Below are 12,256 nucleotides of genomic sequence, written 5' to 3' on the forward strand. Positions count from 1 at the left end.
AGGTCTCTGGTCATGGCCTTATCTTGTTCTTTCATTTGGGATAAATTCCTCCATCTTAACATTTTTTCTCTGCCTTCTTCTTCGTGTTAGAAAAGCCAGGTATGTCTCCTGCTTCTGAAAGTAATGGCCTTATGAAGAAGAAATCATGTAATGCTCAGGGCCTGGTGCTTCAGTGGGTATCTCCCGTGTGTGCTGCATGCATTCCGCTGTTGTGTTTTAGCAGCTTCATCATTCAGAGCAGTCATCTGCAGAGGCTGTCTTTTCCTGCTGTGAGAAGTGTTTGGTTCCTGGCCTGAATATGGTGAGTTTGAACTAGGTGTGCTCTAGTCTGCTTGGAATGTAAGACCTGATACCACTTCCACCAGAATTCAGGCCTTTCAGAATTCTCTGGTGTGAGGAGGGGTTTGTGCTGGTTTTTTAAGGGGAGGGGCCTGTTGTCCTGGGACTGAGGCAAGCACAACTGAGAAGGGCAGGTGCACTGGAGCACAGGAGGGTGGGCCTTGGTGTATGCAAGTTAGGCAGCCAGCGTCATTGCTGTCCTGCTTCCCCCAGGTGGCTCTGTGTTTATGCTGAAGGGTGGCTGAGGGAAATGATGCCAGCAGCAACTTTGTTCCTGGAGAGGTGTCTCTGTGAACACTGCTTCTCAGGGATGGCTCCAAGAAGAGCAAATATTCTCCCCGCTGTGTGCTCCAGTTGCTCTTCAGATCACTGTTTCTCTCCAGGAACAGCACAATGCCCTCTAGGCTCTATCCCAGCCAAACCTGCTGACCTTTATTCTCTAGGCTTTAAGGTCTGCTGGTTGTAAGAAATCATGAAATTCAGCCCCTCCCATTTTCTAAGTCAATGGCTTTGGGGAAACCTTCTCCTTGTGCATTCCCCTCTGTGCTCCTCTCTCTTTCACCCTTTTCTGCAACCACAGCTCCCTCCCCTCTGCAGCACCCGTTATCTATTTCTCCCTTAAACCACATCTCCACACCTCCTACCTTTTTTGATGTGACCTCTTCTCTCTCTTTAGTTGTGGAGTTTGTTCCGTCAGTCTTGAGGTCTCTTTCTGGGGTATTTAGAATGATTTGATAGTTATCTAGCTGTGTTCTTGGAAAGAGGTGAGCCTAGGGTCCTCCTACTCTGCCTCCATCTTCCTCTCAGCATTGGTAGGATTTATGTTTTTAGGAATTCATCCATTTCTTTTAAGTTTTCCAGTTTGTAGGCATATAATTTTTTATAGTAGTCTGTCATGATCTTTTGTATTTCTCTGGTATCAGTTGTAATGTCTCTTTCATATCTGTTTTTATTTATTTTATAATTTTTAAAAGATTTTATTTGTGTGTGTGTGTGTGTGTGTGAGAGAGAGAGAGAGAGAGAGAGAGAGAGAGAGAGAGAGACTGCAAGCAGGGGAAGGAGCAGAGGGAGAGGAAAATAGTCTCTAGCAGATTCTATGCTGAGCACAGAGCCCAATGTGGGGGTCGATCCCATGACCCTGAGATCATGACCTAAGCCAAAACCACAGTTGGACACCCAACCAGCTGAGCCACCCAGGCTGCCCTCTGTTTTTATTTATTTTATTTTATTTTTTAAAGATTTTATTTATTTATTTGACAGAGAGAGAGAGAGAGAGAGCCAGGGAGAGAGAGAACACAAGCAGGGGGAGTGGGAGAGGAAAAAGCAGGCTCCCAGCAGAGAAGCCTGATGTGGGGCTCGATCCCAGAATGCCAGGATCATGCCCTGAGCCAAAGGCAGACGCTCAATGACTGAGCCACCCAGGCACCCCATGTTTTTATTTATTTTAATATTCTTTTTTTTTCTAATTTAGTAGCTAAGGTTTTGTCAATTTTATGTTTTCAAAAAACCAACTCGTAATTTGTTGATCTTTTCTATTTTTTCCTCATCTATTTCATTTCTGTCTGCTCTGATCTTTGTGATTTACTTCTTTCTGTTAACTTGGGCCTAGTTAATTATTTTTCTAGTTTCTTCAGATGTAAATTTAGGTTATTTATTTGAGATATTTCTTTCATCTTACTGTAGGCATTTACCACTATAAGCTTCCCTCTTAGATATGCTTTTGCAGCATCCCATAGGTTTTTACATGTTATCCTTCCATTTTCATTTGTTTCAAGATTTTAAAATTTCTTCTTTATTTCTTTTTTGACCCATTGGTTGTTTAGTAGTGTGTTAATTTCCACACATTTATAAATCTTCCAGTTTTCCTTCTGTCATTGATTTCTAGTTTTATATCACTGTGGTCAGAAAAGATAGTTGGTATGATTTCAATCTTCTTAAATTAAGTGAGACTTGTTTTGCAACCTAGCATATGATCTATCCTGGAAATATTTTATGTGCACTTGAAAAGAATGTGTATTCTGGTGCTGTTAAATGAAGTGTTCTGTATATGCCTGTTAGATCCATTTGGTCAAAAGTGTGGTTCATGTACATTTCCTTGTTGATTTTTTTGTCTGGATGTCTATCCATTGTTGAAAGTGGGGGTATTGATGTCCCCTACTGTTATTGTATTGTTGTCTATCACTCCCTTTAGATCTGTTAGTATTTGCTTAGTATATCTAGGTGCTCTGATGTTGGATATATATAATTTGTGATTGTTATATCTTCTTGATGCATTTACCCCCTTATTATCTAATTACCATCTTTGTCTCTTTTCGTTACCATTTTTTGTTTAATGTCTATCTTGTCTGATGTAAGTATGACAATTGCTGCTCTCTTTTGTTTCCCCTCACATGGAATATTGTTTGCAATCCTTTCATCTTGAACCTATAGTATGTCCTTAAAACTGAAGTGAGTCTCTTGTAGGCAGTATATAACTTGGGTCTTGTTTTTTTTTTTTTTTTTTTAATCCATCCAGCCACTCTTGGCTTTTTGTTGGATAATTCAATCCATTTACATTTACAGTAATTATTGGTAGGTAAGGACTTATCAATGCCATCTTATTAATTTTTTTCTGGCTGTTTTGTAGTTGTTTTGTTTCTTTCTTCCTCTATTGCTGTCTTCTTTTGTGAACTGATGATTTCCTTTTGTTGTATGCTTTGACACCCTTTATCTTTTAGAGTCTACACCAGGTTTTTGTTTTGTGGTTACTATGAGGTTTACACAAACGATCATATATATATGTCTGTTTTATGTTGATAGCAATTTAACTTCAATCATATACAAAAATGCTAATCTTTTACTCTCCTTTTATGTTTTTGATGTTTCTATTTATATTATTTTTATATCATTTTTTATATCATTTTGTATTATGTATTCATTAACAAATTGTTTAGCTATAGACAATTTTAATACTTTTTTACTTTAACCTTTATATTAGAGTTCAGTAGTTACCACACTGCCATATTACGGTATTATTCTGAATCTGACTAATCTGACTATATGCTTACCTTTACCAATATATTGTATATTTTCAAAAGTGTTCATATTATCAATTAACATCCTTTTGTTTCAGTTTGAAGAACTCCTTCCAGCCTTTCTACTTTAATTTCTGAAAGACAACTTTGATGTATCAAGTATTCTTGTTTGGCAGTTTCTTTCAGCACTTTGAATACATCAACCCATTCTCCTCTGGTGGGCAAGTCCTCCACTGAGGAATCTACTGATAGTATTATGATGATTCCATCATAGGAGATAATTTTTTTCTCTTGCTGCTTTTAAAATTCTGGCTTTGATTTTAGTTTTATGTGTTTTGGTGAAGATTAATTTGGGGTGACCTGTTAGCTTCATAAACTTATATATTCAGATCTCTTCCCAGGTTTGTGAAGTGCTCAATCATTATTTCTTTAAATAACATTTTTACCCTTTTTTCCTTCCACTCTTCTACTTCTGGTACTCCAGTGTTGCATACAGTATTTCTCTTGATGGTGTCCTATAAGTCCCATAAGCTTTTTTTTTTATTTATTTTCATTAATTTTTTTCTTTTTGCTCCTATGATTGGATAATTTCAATTGATATGTCTTCTAACTCACTGATTCTTTGTTCTGTTTGGTGAAGACTGCTATTGAAGTTCTCTATTAAATTCTTTAGGTCACTCAGTTCTAAAATTTCTGGTTAGGTCGTTTTTATGTTTTCTATCTCTCCATCGAACTTCTTTTTTTTTTTTAAGATTTTATTTATTTATTTGACAGAGAGAGCCAGCGAGAGAGGGAACACAAGCAGGGGGAGTGGGAGAGGAAGAAGCAGGCTCCCAGCGGAGAAGCCTGATGTGGGGCTCGATCCCATAACGCTGGGATCACGCCCTGAGCCGAAGGCAGACGCTTAACGACTGAGCCACCCAGGCGCCCCTCTCCATCGAACTTCTTATGCTCTTAATTGAACTTCTCATTTTGTACTTGTATTGTTTTCTGGATACTATTAAGTTGTTTATTGGTATTCTCTTGTAGCTCTCTGAGCATCTTTGGAACAACTATTTTGAATTATTTGCTTTGAAATTCCTTGATCTCCATTTTTTTTATAGCCAGTTAATGAAAGTTTACTGTATTTCTTGGAATCATGTTTCCTGATTCTCCTTGATCCCCTTAGACTTGCATAAGTGTCTGCATATTTGAAGAAGGAGTTATAACTTCCAGACTTTATGGACTGACTTCAGTAATGGAAGTCTTTCATGTGCAGGTGGGAGGCATTCTGGAGTGTGCTGGGACTCCATGTCTAGTGGTATGAGGTACCAAGTTCAGGGACATGTTGAGGCACCAGATCCAGGGGTTTGTGATGTGTCTTCAGCTCAGGTCATTGGGGTCCATACCATCAACAACTGTGTGGTCCTTGGCAAATACTGTGGGGGGTCCCCAGTGACTGCAAGGGCTGTTGGGTTCCTCAATGGTGCCCTCAGTTCCAGTGGCTAAGAACAAGGGCAGGCAGCAGTGGGGTCAGAGCTGGTGGTGTGCACATACTCAGCTGCAGGGGCCAGTAGTAGGTACCCGTGTAGTGGCAAAGACTGGTTGCAGATGCTCATGTAGTGTTGGCGGCCAGCAAGGCAACCTGGGCCAGGGCCAACTGCAGGTTCACTGGTAGATGTGGGGGCTCTAGTTCTCAGTGTGCTCTCCTGAGGTGGCACACTCACCCTTTGAGCATGTGTACTGCAGTGGAGTCTGATGACAGGCATTAGGCTGGTGGCATCCATGTGTACGGCTGGAGGTGGTAGCTACAGGTGTGGTGGTGCAGGCCAGTGACAGAAGACAGGACCTAATCTGGTCCCATAAGCAGTTATGGAAACCCTTGCTGTCAGTGTGTTTTCTTGTGGTTATTCAGTCTCCCCCCCAGGCAAGCGCATTGTAGTGGAGGCTGATGACATATATCAGGTTGGGGGTGTGCTGTGCAGATGCACAGCTAGAGTGGCTATCCCTGAACATGAACACAGTGGTAGGGGTGGCGGTGTGTGTTTAGGCTAGCATTTTACATCCATGCAGCCAGAGGCCTGAGCTGGCTTCTGGTGCCAATTGGTCTTTGCTCAGGATGGGGGGAGGTTGCAGGGAGACACTCAGGTGGCTGATATTTGCAACTGTGAATACTTGTGGGGCAAAAGCCAGTGAAATATGCAGGGAGTCTATGGCATCAGTAGTGGCTGGTGGTTTCACCAGTGGTGAAATCTGCTGTTTGTCTGCAGAGCTGGTCTCTGTGATCCACCAAGCTCTTGCTGTGTGGCTGCTATTAATAATCCCTGCTTTTCTCCCTTGTTCCTAGCCATCTCTATACATCTGAGCTTTGCTGCTCTGGGTGGGGTGAAACCAAAGCAGGATCTTTGTGTGGTGCCTTAAAATGCTGGGCAAGCCAATTGTTCACCCAGTACCTTTTTCCCTGGTAAGGGGAACTTTAGCTGGGAAGTACCCTATTGGCACTGAGCAATGCTGGCCTGGAAGGTGGGATGATTCAGGCAAAATGAAGTTGTCTTCCTTCTCTTCTTATTACAATTATGGTAGTTTTTTGTTTGTTTGTTTGTTTGTTTGTTTGTTTCCACTGTGTTGCTAAAATTTCTTCAGTGGATTCTAGGCTCTTCCAGACTGTTTTTGTTTGTGGATAACTGTCTACTTATAGATCTTTGTTGGGGGATGGTGAGTCTGTGATCTCCTATATCACCATTTTGGGTTTTTTTATACTTTGTTGAAAGTGGAGGTATTAAAGCCTCCTACTACTATTGTATTTCTCCCTTCAATTCTGTAAGAGTTTGCTTTATATATTTAGGAGTTTTCTTTTCTTGTATTGCTTTTGCCTGGTTTTGGTATTATGTTAGTGCTGGCCTCATAGAATAAGTTAGGAACTATTCACTCTGCTTTTATTTTTTGGAAGAGATTGTAGGAATTGGTATAATTTCTTCCTTAGATGTTTGGTAGAATTCACCAGTAAACCCATTTGGGGCTGGTGCTTTCTGTTTTGGATGGTTATTAATTATTGATTTAAATTCTTTAATAGATATATACATATTCAGATTGTCTATTCTTGTTTCAGTCTTGTTAGATAGTATCTTTCAAGGAACTGGTCCATTTCATCTAGGTTATTAAACTTGTGGCATAGAGTTGGTCATAATATTCCTTTAGTATTCTTTTAATGTCTGTAGAATCTAGTGATTTCCTGTATTTCATTTCTGACATTAGTAATTTGTGTATTCTTTCTTTTTCCTTAGTTGGCTGGCTAGAGGCTTATAAATTTTATGGATCTTTTCAAAGATCCAGCTTTTGGTTTTGTTGATTTCTCAATTGATTTCCTGTTTCCAATTTCATTAATTTATGCCCCAAATTTTTATTATTTCCTTTCTTGTTTACTTTGAACTTTATTTTTTTCCTTACTTTTCTAGTAAGGTGAAAGTTTAAATTATTGATTTTAGATCTTTTTTCTAGATATGCATTCAATGTTATAAATTTCTTTCTAAACACTGCTTTCACTGTATCCTAAAAAATTGGTAAGTTGTATTTTCATTTTCTTCAAAATAGTTAAAAATTTCTCTTGAGATTTCTTCTTTGACTCATATGTTATTTATTTTTATTCTTTATCTCCTCCCTTTATTTTTACCCTTTTCCCAAAAGCTTTTTTTAAATTATGTTCAGTTAGCCAGCATATAGTACTATGTAAGTTTTTGTTGTAGTGGTCGATGATTCATTAGTTGCACGTAACACCCAGTGCTCATCCCAACATGTGCCCTCCTTAATACCCATCACCTGGTCACCCCATCCCCCCAACATCCCTCCTTTCTGTAGCCCTTAGGTTGTTTCTCAGAGTCTAGAGTCTCTCGTGGTTTGTCTTCCTCTCTGATATCTTTGCATTCAGTTTTCCCTTCCTTCCTCTGTGGTTCTCCACGCTATACCTAATGTCCCACATATGAGTGAAAACATATGATAATTTTCTTTCTCTGCTTGACTTATTTCACTTAGCATAATCCCCTCCAGTTCCATCCATGTTGATGCAAATGGTGGGTAGTCATCCTTTCTGATGGATGAGTAATAGTCCATTGCATATATGTACCACATCTTTTTTATCCATTCATCTGCTGAAGGGTGTCTCAGTTCCTTTCACACTGGCTATTGTGGACATTGCTGCTATGAACATTGGGGTGCAGGCACCCCTTCTTTTTACTACATCTGTATCTTTGGCGTAAATACCTAGTAGTGCAGTCGCTGGGTCATAGGGTAGTTCTATTTTTAACTTCTTGAGTAACCTCCATACTGTTTTCCAGAGTGGCTGTACAAGTTTGCATTCCCACCAACAGTGTAAGATGGTTCCCCTTTCTCCATAACCTCGACAACACTTGTTGTTTCCTGTCTTATTAATTTTGGCCATTCTAGCTGGTGTAAGGTGGTATCTCATTGTGGTTTTGATTTGTATATTATTTAGAAGTGTGTTTTTAAATATGGTATTTTTCAGCTATCTTTCTGTTATTGATTTTTAGATTAATTCCATTGTGATTTGAGCACAGACATTATATGATTTCTGTTTTTTGAAGTTCATTAAGGTAGGTTTATGGTCCAGTCTGTGATCCACCTTGGTGAACATTCCATGTGAGCTTGAGAAGAATGCTTATTCTGATACTGTTAGATGAAATAGTCTATAGATGTCAATTAGATCCGATTGATGGTATTGTTAAGTTCAACTATGCCTTTACTGATTTTCTGCCTGTTGAATCTTTCCATTACTGAATAGAAGGTTGTTAACGTTTCCAACTATAATAGTGAATTCATCTATTTTTGTGATTCTATCAGTTTTTGCCTCGTGTATTTTGATGCTGTGTTGTTAGGTGCATACACATTAAGAATTCCTATGCCTCCTTGGAGAATTGACTCCTTTATCATTATGTAATACCACTTTTTATCCTTAATGATGTTATTTGATCTGTTCTGTTTGAGATTAAGTAGCTACCCCAGTTTTTTTTTGCTGAGTGTTAGCATGTCATTTATTGTTTCCTCTCTTTAATTTAGAAAAATTAATTTGTAAATTTATCTGTGCTTTTATATTTAAAATAAATTTTTAGGACAACATATAGTTGAGTATTTTTTTATTTATGCTGACAGTCTCTCTTTTAATTAGTATATTTAGACATTTGACATGATGATTTAAGGGATTATTGATATAGTGTTAACATCTGCTATATTCATTACTGTTTTTATTTATTGTCCTTATTCTTTGTTTTTACTTTTATTTTTCATTCTTTCCACCTTTTTTCTGCTTTTGCTGGTTTTAATTGAGCATTTTATATGATTCAGTTTTGTCTCTTTTCCTAACATGTCAATTATTTGTGTTAAAAAGAAGTTTTTGGTGGTTTTCTATAGTTTACAATATACATTTACAATGAATCCAAGTTCACATTCAAATAATACTATACCACTTTTTGGGTAGTGCAAGAATCTTATAACAAAGTGTTCCTAATTCTTTCCTTCTGTCTTTTGTGTCATTACTGCCATTTCATTTCACTTATGTATAAAGTATAATCATTGAACACATTGTTGCTATTATTTTGAATACATTTTTATATATTAGATCAATTAAGAATAAGAAAAATGTTTTTTATTATACCATCACTTATGCCTTCTATAACACTCTTCCTTTTATTAAGATTTTATTTTTTTAAGTAATCTCTACACTCAATGTGGGACTCGAACTCACAACCCCAAGACCAAGAGTTGCATACACCACCAAATGAACCAGCCAGGCACCACTTCTCCTTGTTTTCATAGATCCAAATTTCTGACTTATATATGTCTTATATCATTTTCCTTCTTTCTGGAGAACTTCTTTTAACATTTCTTCCAAGGATGGTCTACTGGCAACAAGTTCTCCCAATTTTTGTCTGAGAAAGTCCTTTTTTATTATTTTATTTTTGAGGGATAATTTCACTGGACACAGATTTCTAAGCTGATGGATTTTTTTTCTTTTGATAATCTCAGGACACTTTCTTCTTGTTTGCATAGTTTCTGAAGAGAAGTTTGATGTAGTCCTTATCCTTGCCCTTTTATAGGTAAGGTGCTTTTTTTCCCTCTGGCTTCTTTCAAAAATTTTTTTCCTATCTTTGATTTTCTGCAGTTTGAATGCGATATGCCTAATTATACTTTTTTTGGCATTTATCTTGCTTTCTGCTCTCTGAGATTTCTGGATGTTTGGTTTAGTGTCTGATGTGAATTTTATGAAATTCTCAGTCATCATTGCTTCAGGGATTTCTTCTGTTCCTTTCTCTCTTCTCCTTCTGGTATTCCCATATTTAAAAAACTGTGTTTGTTTGTTTGTTTTGCTTGTTTGTTTGTTTTGTTTTTGCCTTTCAGAATGCCTTCTATTTTTTTTTTTAACCAGACATGATTTACTGGGTAAAAGGACCTGGGATAAATTGGCTTTCATTAATGTAGTAGTAAGGTATGGGGAGAGGGGAAACATTCCATGGACCTGTAATTAGGTCTCAGTCTTTTAGTAAGCCTAAAATGTTACACATTTTGTAGTTACTGTCCCACAGTTCTTGGATATCCTGTTCTGTTCTGGGTTTTTTTTTTTTTTAGTTTTTTTTTTTTCATTTTGTTTTCAGGTTTGGAAATTTCCATTGGCATATCCTCAAGAGCACTGAATATTTCCTCAGCTACGTCCAACATACTGCTGAGCTCAACAAATACATTTTAACAGCTTTATTGAAGTATAATTGAACAGAAAAAACTGCACATTTTCATATATTCAACTTGATGAGTTTGGACATATTCACCCACCCATGAAACCATCACCATAATCAAGGTAATAGGCATTCATCACCTCCAAACATTTTCTTGGATCTCTTTGTTTTGCTTTGTTTTGTTAACATGAGATCTACTGTCTTAAATTTTTAAATGTACAATACAGTATTGTTAACTATAGACACTACATTGTACAGCAGATCTCTAGAACTTATTCATCTTGCATAACTGAAACTTTATACCCATTTAACAACTCCGTATTTATCCCTCCTCCAGCCCCTAGCAAGCACCATTCTATTCTCTGCTTCTATGAGTTTGACTATTTTAGATATTTCGTATAAGTGGGATCATGCAGTATTTGTATTTCTGTGACTGGCTTCTTTAACTTAGCATAAAGCTTTCCAGGTTCATGTATAGTGTCCAAAATAGCAGAATTTCTTTATTTTAAACAGCTGAGTAATAATTCCATTACACACACACACACACACACACACACACACACACACACACATATATATATACATATATATTCCTTTATTCATTCATTTATGAACATTCAGGTTTTCTCAAATGCATTCTTCATTTCTGTTAGTGTGTTTTATTTCTAGCATTTCTTTTGATTCTTTCTTAGATTTTTCCATTGCTTACATTATCCATCTGTTGTTTCATGTTGTCTACTGTATCCACTAGAGCCCTTAGCATAATAATCATAGTTATTTTATGTTCCCTGTCTGATAATTCCAACATCACTGCCATATTAGAACCTGGTTCTGATGATTGCTATGTCTGACTTCTGTTGGAACTGTGTTCTTTGCCTTTTAGAATACTATATATAAATAAATAAATAAATAAATATATATATATACATATATATATATATTTTTTTTGAAAACCAGACATGATGTACTGGGTAAAAGGAACTGGGATAAATTGGTCTTTATTGATGTAGTAGTAAAGTATGGGGAGAGGGGAAAAATTCTGTGGGCCTGTGATTAGGTCTCAGTCTTTTAGTAAGCCTGTGTTTCTGGGTTGCGACCTTCACAAGTGTTTCTCAGTTTTTTCTTCCCCTTATGTGGTTCAGGACGATCAGTGTGCTGGAGTTGGATATTTCCCTTCCTTCAGGTTGGAAGGCTCTGATAAAATCCCAGTAGGGTACACTGTGGCAAAATAGTTTGGAGCACAGCCTTCATTGTAAAGAACAGAATACTCTGGGCATATTTCAAAATGGCTCCCTTTTCCATTTCCCTGCTAGAAGCACAAGGAGCTTTTACTCCAATCTTCATTGTGAGAACCTGGTAGGGCTCCTGGAAGTAAAAATCACAAGAGTTTTGGGGCACCTCTATTACTAGGCCCCTTGGAGTTTTTAACTCTCAAACTTGTCCACACTGAACCTGTGGCAATTTATCAATTTCAGTTTAGGTTTTCCTAAGCTGGCACTGGTTTCCATGGAAGTTTCTGCTTTGAGTTTCTGTTCTGGTAAATGTAATTCTTTATCTGCCTGTTTGTGTCTCCAATATTGGGGCATCAGTTTGCCCTGCATCCTCAATTCTCTGATAGATCTACAGAGTTGTTGATTTTTAATTTGTTCAGTTTTTTACTTGTTGTTAGGATGAGTGATCATTCCCAAGTTCCTTACATGCTGTACTAGAAAGTGGAAGTTTTCCTTTCATTTTTGTTTTTAGGGTTTTTTTTTGAAAGAGAGCAAGATAGAGTGAGAGCGGGGGTGGGGAGGGGCAGAGGGAGAGGGAGAGAGAGAATCTTAGGCAGGCTCCACACCCAACATGGAGACTAGCACGGGGCTCAATCTCACGACCCTGAGAGCATGACCTGAGCAATATCAACAGTTGAACACTTAACCAACTGAGCCACCAAGGCACCTCTTTCCTTCATTTTTGAAGGTTAGCTTTGCTGGATACAGAATTCTTGCTTGATTTTTTCCCCCAGCACTTTAAATACATCATCTCACTGCCTTCTAACCTCCATGGGTTTCTGGTGAGAAATTGGTTATTAATCTTATTGAGGATCCCTTGTACATGTTCAGTCACTTCTCTCTTGCTGATTTTTTTTTCCTTTCAGCTTTAGACACTTTAAATATAATGTATCTCAGTGTGGATCTCTTTAAG

This window comes from Ursus arctos, chromosome X, assembly GCF_023065955.2.
Source record: "Ursus arctos isolate Adak ecotype North America chromosome X, UrsArc2.0, whole genome shotgun sequence".
NCBI lineage: Eukaryota > Metazoa > Chordata > Mammalia > Carnivora > Ursidae > Ursus > Ursus arctos.